This window comes from Pristis pectinata, chromosome 5, assembly GCF_009764475.1.
Source record: "Pristis pectinata isolate sPriPec2 chromosome 5, sPriPec2.1.pri, whole genome shotgun sequence".
NCBI lineage: Eukaryota > Metazoa > Chordata > Chondrichthyes > Rhinopristiformes > Pristidae > Pristis > Pristis pectinata.
The window spans coordinates 40817523-40829592 of record NC_067409.1 but is presented as its reverse complement, the minus strand read 5'-3'; positions in this window follow the sequence as shown (position 1 = coordinate 40829592).

Below are 12070 nucleotides of genomic sequence, written 5' to 3'. Positions count from 1 at the left end.
TACTAATTTAAGCGATCCTGCAGGCAGTTATCTAATTATGTAGGCCACAACAGTAACCTTTTTTTGACATGCACAGCTGAAATAGGAAAAGCCCAATATGTGTTGATTGGAATTAACACTTCTTCCCTTCCTACTTTCTGAAGATTTTTACTGACAGCCACTAAAAGGCGCCAAATTGGAGAGCTCAAGAAAATCAGGGAGAGTCACAATGTGTGATCAGTCCACACTTGCTGATTGAAATTTAGGCAACTCACCTTCTTCATGCTTGTACAGCCTGAACTAACCACACTGTGCAGTGGCTGCATGCTACAACAGGGGGCCAACTTCATTATGGAGACACCAGATAAAAATTCACCTGCACTGCTTAAGACCAGCCTGCACCCCTTAAAAGGTCATGTATTGTAACTGGGCAGGTGTTAATGTGCAGGAAATTATTGGACCTTGAAAACAATGCAGACTGGCAAATCATGAGAGAAAGCACATGACCATGACTTTGGACAGGGCTTAGGAAGTCTTGGTGGAGGGAATGGGGAAAAACTTAGGTTTTCTGTATACACGTTGGGCAGGAAGGACCTTCAAGACAAATGAGAAGGGAATCGAAATAGATGAGCTTGCAAGCCAATGCCAAGTCTGGTTCCGTAGGCCTGGATGCAGTGGAAAGTGTTCAGTGACCTTACATGAGTGTTCGAGACCAAGAACTGTGTGTTTAAATGTCATATCCTACCAACTCTGCTATTAGTGTCAGCCATTGCTCATTTTACCTTCCATCAGCTTCTATTATTCCAAAGTGAAATGCAACATTCATGCATTTCATTGCTCAGTTAGCTCAGCTGCAAGCCTCTCACTCACCTCTCTCAGCTCTTCCTTCACGACAGGCACATCTCACAAGCACACTACACAGCCCTGACTGAAGCACTTCCAACTTTCTTGTGGATAGCAGGAACTAAATGGGAGGGAACTGGTACACCTGCATGTCCTAATATATATGGGGAGATGGTGCTAAACATTATTGAAATGACTATAACTGAGACTTTGGCCAAGATTATTTTTTTTAACATAGAATCAGGGCAAGAGGTAGCTGTCTAAATCTTCTACTCCTGTTCCTCTTCCTCTGCTGCTCATTTGAGAACTGGTTGCATAGTCTATTGATGATGGCAGTACTGTGCAGCATGCATTACACAATGAATAAAGAGGGCCACTCAGCTGAGTAATGTGGGCTGGTCTGAATGGTGCAGGCTGTGGACTGACACAGGGCGCTTTCACAGAATAAAGGTATCATACTGTTTGCCAGGATAACCTGTACTGAACTGTATTATTTGAGGCCTATAGTTGCACATCTAATAAATTTTGGAAAAGTGGAATTACTTTTGTATCTGGGATAAGTATTCACATTGACATTCAGTCCCTGCTAGACATTGGGAGTGAATTTAATGGCAGTGCGAGCCATGGGAAAGGCTGCAATCCTCAGAAAGGATCAGATTCTGTCCATTTACTAGAGAGTATAAAATGTATTCACCTCTCTTTGAATCACGGACAGCCTCCCTTATGCAACAGTGTATATCCAACTATGTGGGGTTGTTAATATCTCCAGCAGCAGCCTGGATACATCCAATACATCCAATAGAAGTACTTTGGCACGGTCACCTTCACAGGCAATGCAGTCCTTTCCCTGCTCTGAGACTGAGTTGTGACTACAGCAGTTTGCAGATTTCAGCGAGGATGACCTTAAAGAAACAGAGTAGATAGGTAGAAGTCATATGGCCTTCTCCTGAGAGGTCTTTTTCTTCTTTATCTCCTGCCTCATCTAGGAGTTTTACAGGCTCTGTTGTAGCCTCTGTTGATTCTCCCAGGCATGCTCCATTTCAAGGCAATTGCCCACTAATGTCTTCGTGGGTGATGAGTTTGTGAACAAGCCTGAAGTCAGCAAAATGTCCTTCAATATCCGTCACAATAATGTCTATAGATTTTAACATGTGGAAACACAATGTAAAGCACCAGATATTACAGTCTTGCAATAACCATCAGAAATCAATCAATAATTAGCCTGTAATTTGTTGATATCACTACTGAAGAGGTAGAGTCCTTACTGTTTGTTGGGGACTCAGCTGTGTAAACAAGGGAAAGGCATAACTGAGACATTGAGCTCCAAATGGCAGTGCTGGGATCAAACCTGCATTGCAGGAGACCTTCATCTTGCTCTGCATACCTCTGGTAGATGCTAGCTGTGTGCACCTTAATGTGTTTGTCAAGATTGCAGACAACACAATGCACATCAGAGTTGTGGATCCAATCAGTACCTTAGTACTCAAATACTTGGCTTCCCTCAAGGTTTGCTATCATTGTGCCAATAATGATACTTTGAGGTTTATATTCAACAATTTTGTGTCCTATTTCCGGACGTCAAATGATTTTATGATAATCAATTGAAGAGGTTTGCTGACCATGGCTAAATTGTTTGGGCTGGTTTGTATGGTTAACTCCGGTGGTGCCTGAAGTGAGCATAGTCTACCTTTTAAATGCTGACTTCAAGCCAGATGTCTCAACCCATTTAGACAAGTAGGAGCAGTTTATAGGATCTGACTGATATTTGAGTTTTTCAGTGGCCTGACAATGGTCTTCAGAGATACAGTTGGATGACACTCCAATAAGTCCCCAGAATATCCTAAAATATCCTTGTTGTGGAATTTCAAGGAGCGGGAATGCAGTTCCACAGAGCAACTGTGGACTGGTGCTGGGATGCTTTGCTGCCCCCATTCTGATTACTTTCCTCCCCTGGACTCAGCTGGAAGCTCACAGATGACCTTAAGCCCTCAAGTTATTGCAACTGTTCAACTTTTACCCGGGTCCATAATTTGCTCCAGAATAACATCTTATGAGAACAATTTAATAGCATAAGCAGCAAACACAGCCAAATAAATTATGATAGTGGACACAGAAGGAATTTGCAATCACACACTGCAGGAAGCTGCAAGATAGTAAAAACACATTCAGGATCTACGAAGGGGAAGGAAATTCAAAGCAGTTATTTCAATGACTGTAGCGCAGAATGTACTACACAAGCTAAACGGGGCAAACTACGAGCCACATGGTTCTAGCGCAGCTGTATCAAGGCAAACAGCAGCCATTAGTTAACAAAGAAAATGAATAAGATGTGCTGTTGACACAAAACTAATTCAGTATGTTTCTTTATTAAAACATTCCATTTCAGTCATATCCATGAAGACTTCTGCATGATATAAACAAAATGGCAACCTGGAAATAAACAAGAAACAAGTTAACAGAAAGCCAACAATGAGTAGTTGTTAGGGAAGCAGTATTAGATGGATGAGAGCAGGCTGCGAGGGAAGAAGTGATGCAAAATAATATTGTAAAAGAACCTGAGTGAAAGTTTAAAAAAAACTGCAGATGCTGGAAATCTGAAACAAAAACAGAAAATGCTGGAAACTCAACATGTTGTTCAGCATTTGTGGAGAAATAGGGTTAACATTTCAGGTCAAAGACTCTTCATCAGAATTGCGTCAGCCTTAACTGTTGTTAATTTATATCAACTATCTGGACTTGCAGGGTGGAAAATTCAATTCCAAATGATTAGTTGTCCAGACATTCTGGTTGCAGAGTTGGCTCCATGGTGGCTTCTGTTGTGCATGGGCTCACTTGTGGGCAAGTCATGGGTTATGCTATATTGGGGAGTGGAGGGGAGGGGTGTTAAGAGATGCAGCTAACACCCGCCAAAAGTATACAGATTGGACAGCTTATGACATCAGATTTTCCTCGATGAATGTCAACATGCAAAGCTGATTTAATGCCAACACTGCAACACTGGAGCTCAGTGCTTCAGCTAACACCCTGTCCTAACCTTGCACAACTGAACAGGTGCTCAGTAGCAGGACATGGGACTGCCACACCAGTGCTAGTTAAAGGGACTGTCATTTACCGTCAATTTAGTTGAAGACTAATTTTTGCTGGCTTTTATTATGATAGAACATGTGTATTTCAGGTATTCCTGTTTGCTGTAAGCTTGTTAATGTCTGTGTGGAATAGTGATGATGGGCACTATGCTGAGCTTGAGGATTTTGTGTTAACCAGTAGCAAAATGACATGGTGCATTAGCAGACATCCACCGTAGAGAACGACACAACTAGCAGAGGACAAGCAGAACATCTAAAGAGGGGAGGTTGTGGGGGTGTGGGGGGGGGGGCGTTGGTGGGGGAGTGGTATGACAGAGAACAGACCTCTCAGCAGGAGGCTATATCCACCTAGTGAGTTCAGGAACTTTTCTCCTGCCTGAACCCAAGAAAGGAACTATTTGTGTGTAACAGTAAGCAGATCCTCATTGATATCTGCCACCAAGTGCAACACAATTTCGGTGTCAAAGCAAGACAAGGAACGCATCACCAGTGCTCTAAAGGCAACATGGCCATTAATTTTTACACATGAGCTTCTTCCAGGCTGGAGCTGGATATATTAGCAACAACTGCATGAGGGAGGTCACTAATGCTCTCTATTCAAAGAGACTGGATGACATTTCATTGCCTCTTGCCAGAAGGCAGCAGGTGGAGAGAGAACTTGTCTTCCCGAACATTGCGTGCAGAATGCAGAGTACCATTCACTGCCGATATTTCACATGGCAGGTACCACTTGTCAGCTCTGAGATATATCATGACTGGGAGGGACCTAACCAGTTCAGTAGTGTGCGGTGACTGGCAGAACATTATGCAGGTAAATGCCCTGTGTTCTTGCAACTGCTACATTGCCCTCTTTCTTCTGGGAGCTCATTTTCAGCCACCATGGTAGCTACTGGTTGACAAGGGGCTAACTCTGACCATGTGATTCATACACAACCCATCCTGATGTGGTTACCCCATGTACATCAAAACCATTCAGCCACATGAAATGTAATAAGCAGACAATTGGCATACTCAAACAAGGTTTTCACTGCACTGTCGGCACTGGAGGGTCCGCAGTACTTGGCGATGACCCTGTTGTGGCTTCACAACCTAGTAACAGGAGAGCATGGCTTTTGCCACCAGCTATATAGTGAACATGAGGAGCAGTACATGAGAAGGAAGAGTCCTGATTCAGTGCTGAACAAAATCCTTACCCTCTCTTGTCAGTTCTTCTTGATGTTGTACTCAAGTAATAAACAGTTTCTTTTCAGGCCTTCCAAACATCATCTTCGCACCAGTAGATTTACTTTCCTGCATCTCTTTAGCTCTGTTGTTGATATTTCTAAAGTTATATGTAAGGATTGTAAAATAATTAACCATAATCAGTGCTCATTTCTGATGTTAAAATGCATCTAAGTTAAGAGTGCATTGATAAATGTGGCTTTTACAGCCAAGTAGTACAGCAAAATGTACATCCTACAGTCATAAAGTATTGCTCTAGTTGTTTTCTCGTTAGTTATTATGGCTTGTTGCTGACACTCACATTTTAGGACAAGCCACGGTGAAAGCACACAACAGCTGCAGCAACCAGATGACACCAGTGGAACAGTGACCAGTGCAAGAAAACTTCAGGTTCCTGTATCAGGCTCATCAGTCACCAGCAAATGTACCAAGTGATCTGAAAAACCTCTGATAATTAGGTCATCACTGAGACGAGCTACGAGCCTATTGAAGTGATTAAAATCAAACAAGATACATGTACTAAATCCAAAAAGTCTATGACATTGGGTAGAACCCATTCAAGAGGTAGAGCTAAACAAAACAGATGATGCTCTGATGTTAATTAATAGAACTATACTACTGATAGAGGTTTTAATTAAACAATCAGAAATGCAGAGCATCACAAGACAGCATCAAGAAATATTGATAAAGAATGTGATAGTTATGCTGGGATAGCAATTGATAGTGAGGTATTCAGGCAAATAAGAGGATGTGGTTGATCACTATGGAAACCTCAAGTAAGTTTTTAACATTCCTGAGGTAAATGTAAGTTTACAGGGGCATATGGGAATTAAAAATGAAAGTGTCAAAAGCTCACCAGCGCCTCTACTTCCTCAGGAGGCTAAAGAAATTTGGTTTGTCCCCTTTGACTCTCACCAAATTTTACCGATGCACCATAGAAAGCATCCTATCTGGATGTATCACGGCTTGGTACGGCAACTGCTCTGCCCAGGACCACAAGAAACTACAGAGAGTTGTGGACACAGCCCAGTGCATTATGGACACCAGCCTCCCCTTGGACTCTGTCTTTACCTCTCGCTGTCTTGGCGAAGCAGCCAGTATAATCAAAGACCCCACCAACCTGGGACATTCTCTCTTCCCTCCTCTTCCATCGGGTAGAAGATACAGGAGCCTGAAGCCACGTACTACCAGACTTAAGGACGGCTTCTACCCCACTGTGATAGACTATTGAACGGTTCCCTTATACAATGAGATGGACTATGACCCCACGATCTACCTTGTTGTGGCCTTGCACCTTATTGCACTGCATTTTCTCTGTAGCTATGACACTTTACTCTGTACTGTTATTGTTGTTACCTGTACTACATCAATGCACTCTGTACTAACCCAATGTAACTGCACTGTGTAATGAATTAACCTGTACGATCGGTTTGTAAGACAAGCTTTTCACTGTACCTCAGTACAAGTGACAATAATAAACCAATACCAATACCAATTGCTTCATTACTCAAGTAAAACTGGAGAGAATATCAATGCCTAGAATTCCACTGCCACTTGCAAAGGCTCATTAACCAGTCACCATACAGTGTGAAGAAGACCCTTTTGGTCATAAGCTTGCTTTTGGAAACTACATCATCCTTAATACCCAAGATTCTACTAAATTGACCTTACACAAGCTAAGCTTTTTTTTCTTTTCACCCTGTGCCAGCATAGAGCAAGCAAAATAAAGGTAAGGCTCGGGTTCAATCTGGGGTTGGAGAAAGGGCTGTAGATCAGAAGGGAGGTTTGGCTCTCAGTGATTGCCAATGGTCTGTGGTCACTAGTCACAGGGATCAGTGAGTCAGAGGACCGTGGTGAAGTGAGGGAGGTTGGCTATTTGAGGATTATAAGGGAGGATAGATAAAATTAGGTTTCTAGGGAGTAAAATGTAAAAACTAAATAACTTAATGGGAAATACCTGACTCTTGTTCCCAGTACAAGTCTGGGATCTGATCAGAGAGATTCCTTTAAATTACACCATGTGTGAAATATTGGCTTATCTAATATTGGGTGTGTATCCCTACAAGGGTTAAAACATACACCCATCTGTTCTCTACGTAAATTGTAACAATGCTTAAAGTGATGCTTAAGAAAGTCTGTTTCTCTACGTATAAGTTCCCTGCTTGTCTCTCGGAGTAGGCACACAGAAATCAAAACCAAATGTTTTCTCTTCTTGTTTTTTAAATTTGGTAAGTTAACCGGTTATCATGTTTAACATGGGCTGGGAGGAAGAGTGGAGGGGAGGGAGGATGAAATCAGGACTTAATAGCTATATGGGTAGAAATAAGAAAGGGGCGATGACTTTGATGGGATTATACTACAGGCCTCCAAATAGTCAGTGGGATTTGGGAAAACAAACATGTAAACAAACAGCAGTAGGATGTAAAAGCAATGGGGTTGTAGTAGTGGATGTTATTAACTTTCTCAATATTGACTGGAATTGCCATAGATGGGACTAAACTTGTTAGATGATCCATGATGGGCTTTTAAAGCAGTATATAGTGAGTTCTACTAAAGAGGGAGCTACACAGAATCAGAATCAGATTTATTATCACTGACACATGTCGTGAACTTTGTGGTAGCAGTACAGTGCAAGACATAAAGACATAAAAATTACTATCAGTTACAAAAATAAATAGTGTTGAAGAGTAATAACAAGGTAGTGTTCATGGGTTCGTGGACAGTTCAGAAAATTGATGATGGAACTCTTCAGGCTTCTGTTCCTCCTCCCCGATGGGAGTAATGAGAAGAGGGCATGTCCCGGATTGTGAAGGTCCTTAATGATGGATGCCACCTTCTTGAGGTACTGCCTCTTGAAGTTGTCCTCGATAGCGGGGAGGGTTGTGCCCGTGATGGAGCTGGCTGAATCTACAACCCTCTGCAACTTCTTGCAATCCTGCACATTGGAGCCTCCATACCAGGCGGTGATGCAACCAGTCAGAATGCTCTCCACCGTACATCTGTAGAAATTTGCAAGAGTCTTTGGCGACATACCAAATCTCCTCAAACTCCTAATGAAGTAGAGGCTGACCTTATTTTAGGGAATGAGGACAAGCAAGTGGTGGAAAGGTCTGTGTAGAAACCCCTTGCAGGGAGTAACTATGCGTAGTTCAATAAGCTTTAAGGTAGTCATAGAAAAGGATAAGGTTGGACTTGGAGTCTTAATTTGGGGGAGGGCTGACTTCATTCATCTAAGATAGGACATGGCAAAAGTAGACTGAGAGCAGATGCTAGAGGGAAAAACAGCATCCAATAAGTGGGAGTTGTTTAAAAGCAAAATAGTAAGAGTCCAGAGTCAGCATGTCCCTTTAGGGTTAAGAAGCAAAGATGGTAGGATTAGTGAACACTGGTTAACAAAGGAAATTGAGGGTTTGATCAGGAAAAAGAAAGAAATTATATCAGGTGTAGGACATTGTTATCAAGTGAGTCCTTTGAGGTTTATAGAGGATATAGGAGAGATTTTAAGAAAGCAGGAGCGCAATACGGTAAATGGCCCTGGCCAACAGAATTAAAGGGAATTCCAAAATAAGAGGGTAGCTAGGGAAAGAATAGGGCCCCTTAGGGACCAAAAGGAAAGTCTTTGTGTGGAGCCAGGGAATATGCATGGTGCCCTGAATGAATACTTCACATCAGTATCAGGGCAAAGGATGGGGAGGATGGAAAGTTAGGGGAGGAGTGAACTGACAGTCTGGAACATGTCTGTATCAGGAAAGAGAAGTTGTTAGAGAAATTGAATTACATTAAGGTGGTCTGATGAACTCTATCCCAAGGTGTTATGGGAAGCAAAGAAGGAGCTTGCTGCAGTTCTGATGGAGATGTTTGCATCATCTTTAGCCTTGGGTGAGGTACCAGAAGACTGCAGGGTAGCTAATGTTGTTCCCATATTCAAAAAGGGCAGTAGGAATAAGTCAGCAAACTACAGGCCCATGAGCCTTACATCAGTAGTAAGGACATTATCAGAAAAATTTCTTAAGGAAGGGATTTATGATCACATGGAAAGGCAGGGACTGATTAGAGGGAGGAAACATGATTTTGTGCAGGGGAATTCCTGCCTCACCAATCTGATGAGTATTTTAAGGAGGTTACTATGAAAACTGAAGAAGGCAAGGTGGTAGGTGTAGTACACATGGATTTCAGCAAAGCTTTTGACAAGATTCCACACGGTAGGCTAGTCCAGAAAGTTAGAGCAAATGGGATCCAAGGTGTTTGGACAAACTGGATCCAAAGTTGGCTTGATGACAGGAGACAGAGGGTATTGGTGAAGGGTTGTTTTTTTTGACTGTGTCTTTAACCAGTTGTGTACCACAGTGATTGGTGCTGAGGCCTTTGCTGTTTGTCATTACATATAGGTGACTTGGATGAGACTGTCTGTGGTCAGATAAATAAGTTTACTGACAACATGAAGATTGGTGGAGTCATAAGTAGTGAGGATGATTGCCTAAGGATATATGGGACATAGATAAGTTGGAAAGTTGGGCGGAGTGCTGGAAGATGGAACTTAACACAGACAAGTGTGAGGTAATGCTGTTTAGGTCATTTAATACTGGCCAGACATATACAGTAAATGGCAGGGACCTTAAGAAGCTTTAGAGAGACCACGGGGTGCAAGTTCATAGCTCCCTGAAAATGGTGACACAGGTGAATAGGATAGTGAAGAAGGGATTTAGCTTGCTTGCCTTCATAGGTAGGAGTATTGACTATAAGAGTTGGGACGTAGTGTTGCAGCTGCACAAGACATTGGTTAGGTCACACTTGGAATATTGTGTGCATTTCTGGTCACCAAACTACAGAAAGGATGTGATAGTGCTAGAAGGAGTGTAGAAGAGATTGCTCAGGATATTGCCTGGAATGGAGGACTTTAGTTACAAGGAAAGATTGGATAGGCTGGGTTTACTCCCACTGGAGCGCAGGAGGTGACGTTATAGAAGGGCATCGATAGGGTAGATAGTTAAAGTCTTTTTCACAGGGTAGGGGAGTCTGAAACTAGAGGACATAGTTTAAGATGATAGGGAAAATATTTAAAGGAGATCTGGCGGCAAGTTTTGCACATGGAGAGTGGTGGGTATATGGAACGAGCTGCCAGAGGAGGGGGTAGAAGCGGGTATAATCACAGCATTTAAAAAGCATTTCGACAAGTACATGGAAAGATTTAGATGGATATGGATCAAATGTGAGAAAGTGGGATTAGCATAGATAGGCATCTTGGTTGGCGTAGACGAGTTGGGCTGAAGGGCCTGTTTCCATGCTGTAAGATTCTATGACTCTAATAGACGATGTGATCATAGGTTGGCAATAAAGATGGTAATTAAATAACCTAAAGGAAACTGTCGGAGTCAGGTTCACAGTAGAAGGCTGGGAGCTGCCCGAGGAGATTCCCATTAAATTGTGCCGTTAACCAGCGTAAACAGCAGTATGGAAACCTTGGGTTGAGTGCCCAACAACGGGTGCACTTGGAAGAGGGTGACATAATTTCCAACAATAACACCCAAAACAAACATTCCATGGAGAACAATGTCACTTATGTTTGAGACTGCTGAAGAAGATGGCTAATCCCTGCTAATTAAGTCACAACAAGAATTAGCTGATCAAATTTCCAGGGAGGCAAGATTCAACCTGGAGACCATCACCATCACATTGCACTCTGGGAAATGTTGATTTCCTATGTGTGGCTCTGAAATAGGCAGTGAAACTTAACTGAATTTCTTTGCGTCTGCTTTAGTAATACTTTTTTAAAGTGGTTCTTCAAAAGGAATTAATGCCCTGGAAGTGAGTTCCAGTGATCATTCAGTGGAAAGGTGCAACATAGAGATAAAAAATCAAATTAAAATAAAATAACATTCTGGGTAACCACAACTATATGAGACTAAATTTTGGAACTATGCACAGAGAACTATGGAGAATTATGCTGAAGGCAGAAATACAAAGTAAAACAATAAGCAGAAAATTGAATTTCGATAGACCACTTGATGAATAATTTAAGGAAATGGAACACCTTCTTAAAAAAATATTTTTTTTTGCAGTGTCCATACCGTAATGGCTAACAGAGGAGTCAAAACAAGCTTAAATGCCACCAAAAATGGTGCAAAGACACAAGAAATAAAGACTGAACCACAGAACAATCATTTGAAGATACCTACAAAGGATATTCAAAAGGGTAGTAGAATGATATTGAAGTATCACAAGAATCGCTCCTCTCCCTTTGTGGTCTATGTTGGTCTTCTGCTCCTAACATCCTTACCAAGACACGTGACCACCGCCACGTGTCCTTCCTCAGCACATGAACTTGCCGCTATCTTATCCCACACGGTTTCCAACTCCGCTGTCAGCCTTCCCAGTTTGACCCCAGCTAGGATCTCAGGTATGCCCAATCCCTTCACGCTCTCCCAATGGATTTCCCTCCGTATCCTGGGCTCTACCCCCACTGCCATGCGTTGGTACCTTCTGACCCTTCCCTCTGTCTCCCACAGCTTCACCTCTCACTGTTTCAAATCTGCCACAGGCTGCAGTTCTTCTATGTCCCTTTCATTGCATCCACTGTTGCAATCAATCGTTCTTCGCATTCCCGTTGGCCACTAAGGATTGCAAACTCACTGGATTCCAGGCCTCCTCTCTCTCCCGCTCAACTCTCTGACACCGCTGTACCTGCTTTGCCCCCCATACACCCCTCCCCCACACACACTGGTCCTACTCCATTCTTTTACTCTCCTCTGATCCCATATCCCACCCCAGCCCCAAATCCACCTCGGACCCTTCTTGCTCCTCCCTCGCTTCTCCCCACCTCTCTTTCCCCCAAACTCCAATACTCCTTGTGTTCTCTCTCCTCCTCTCTTCTCTGAACCCAGGTCTCAGCTCTGCTCCAACCCCATCCTCCCTGCTTTCCCAGTCCCTGATGCTGAGCATTC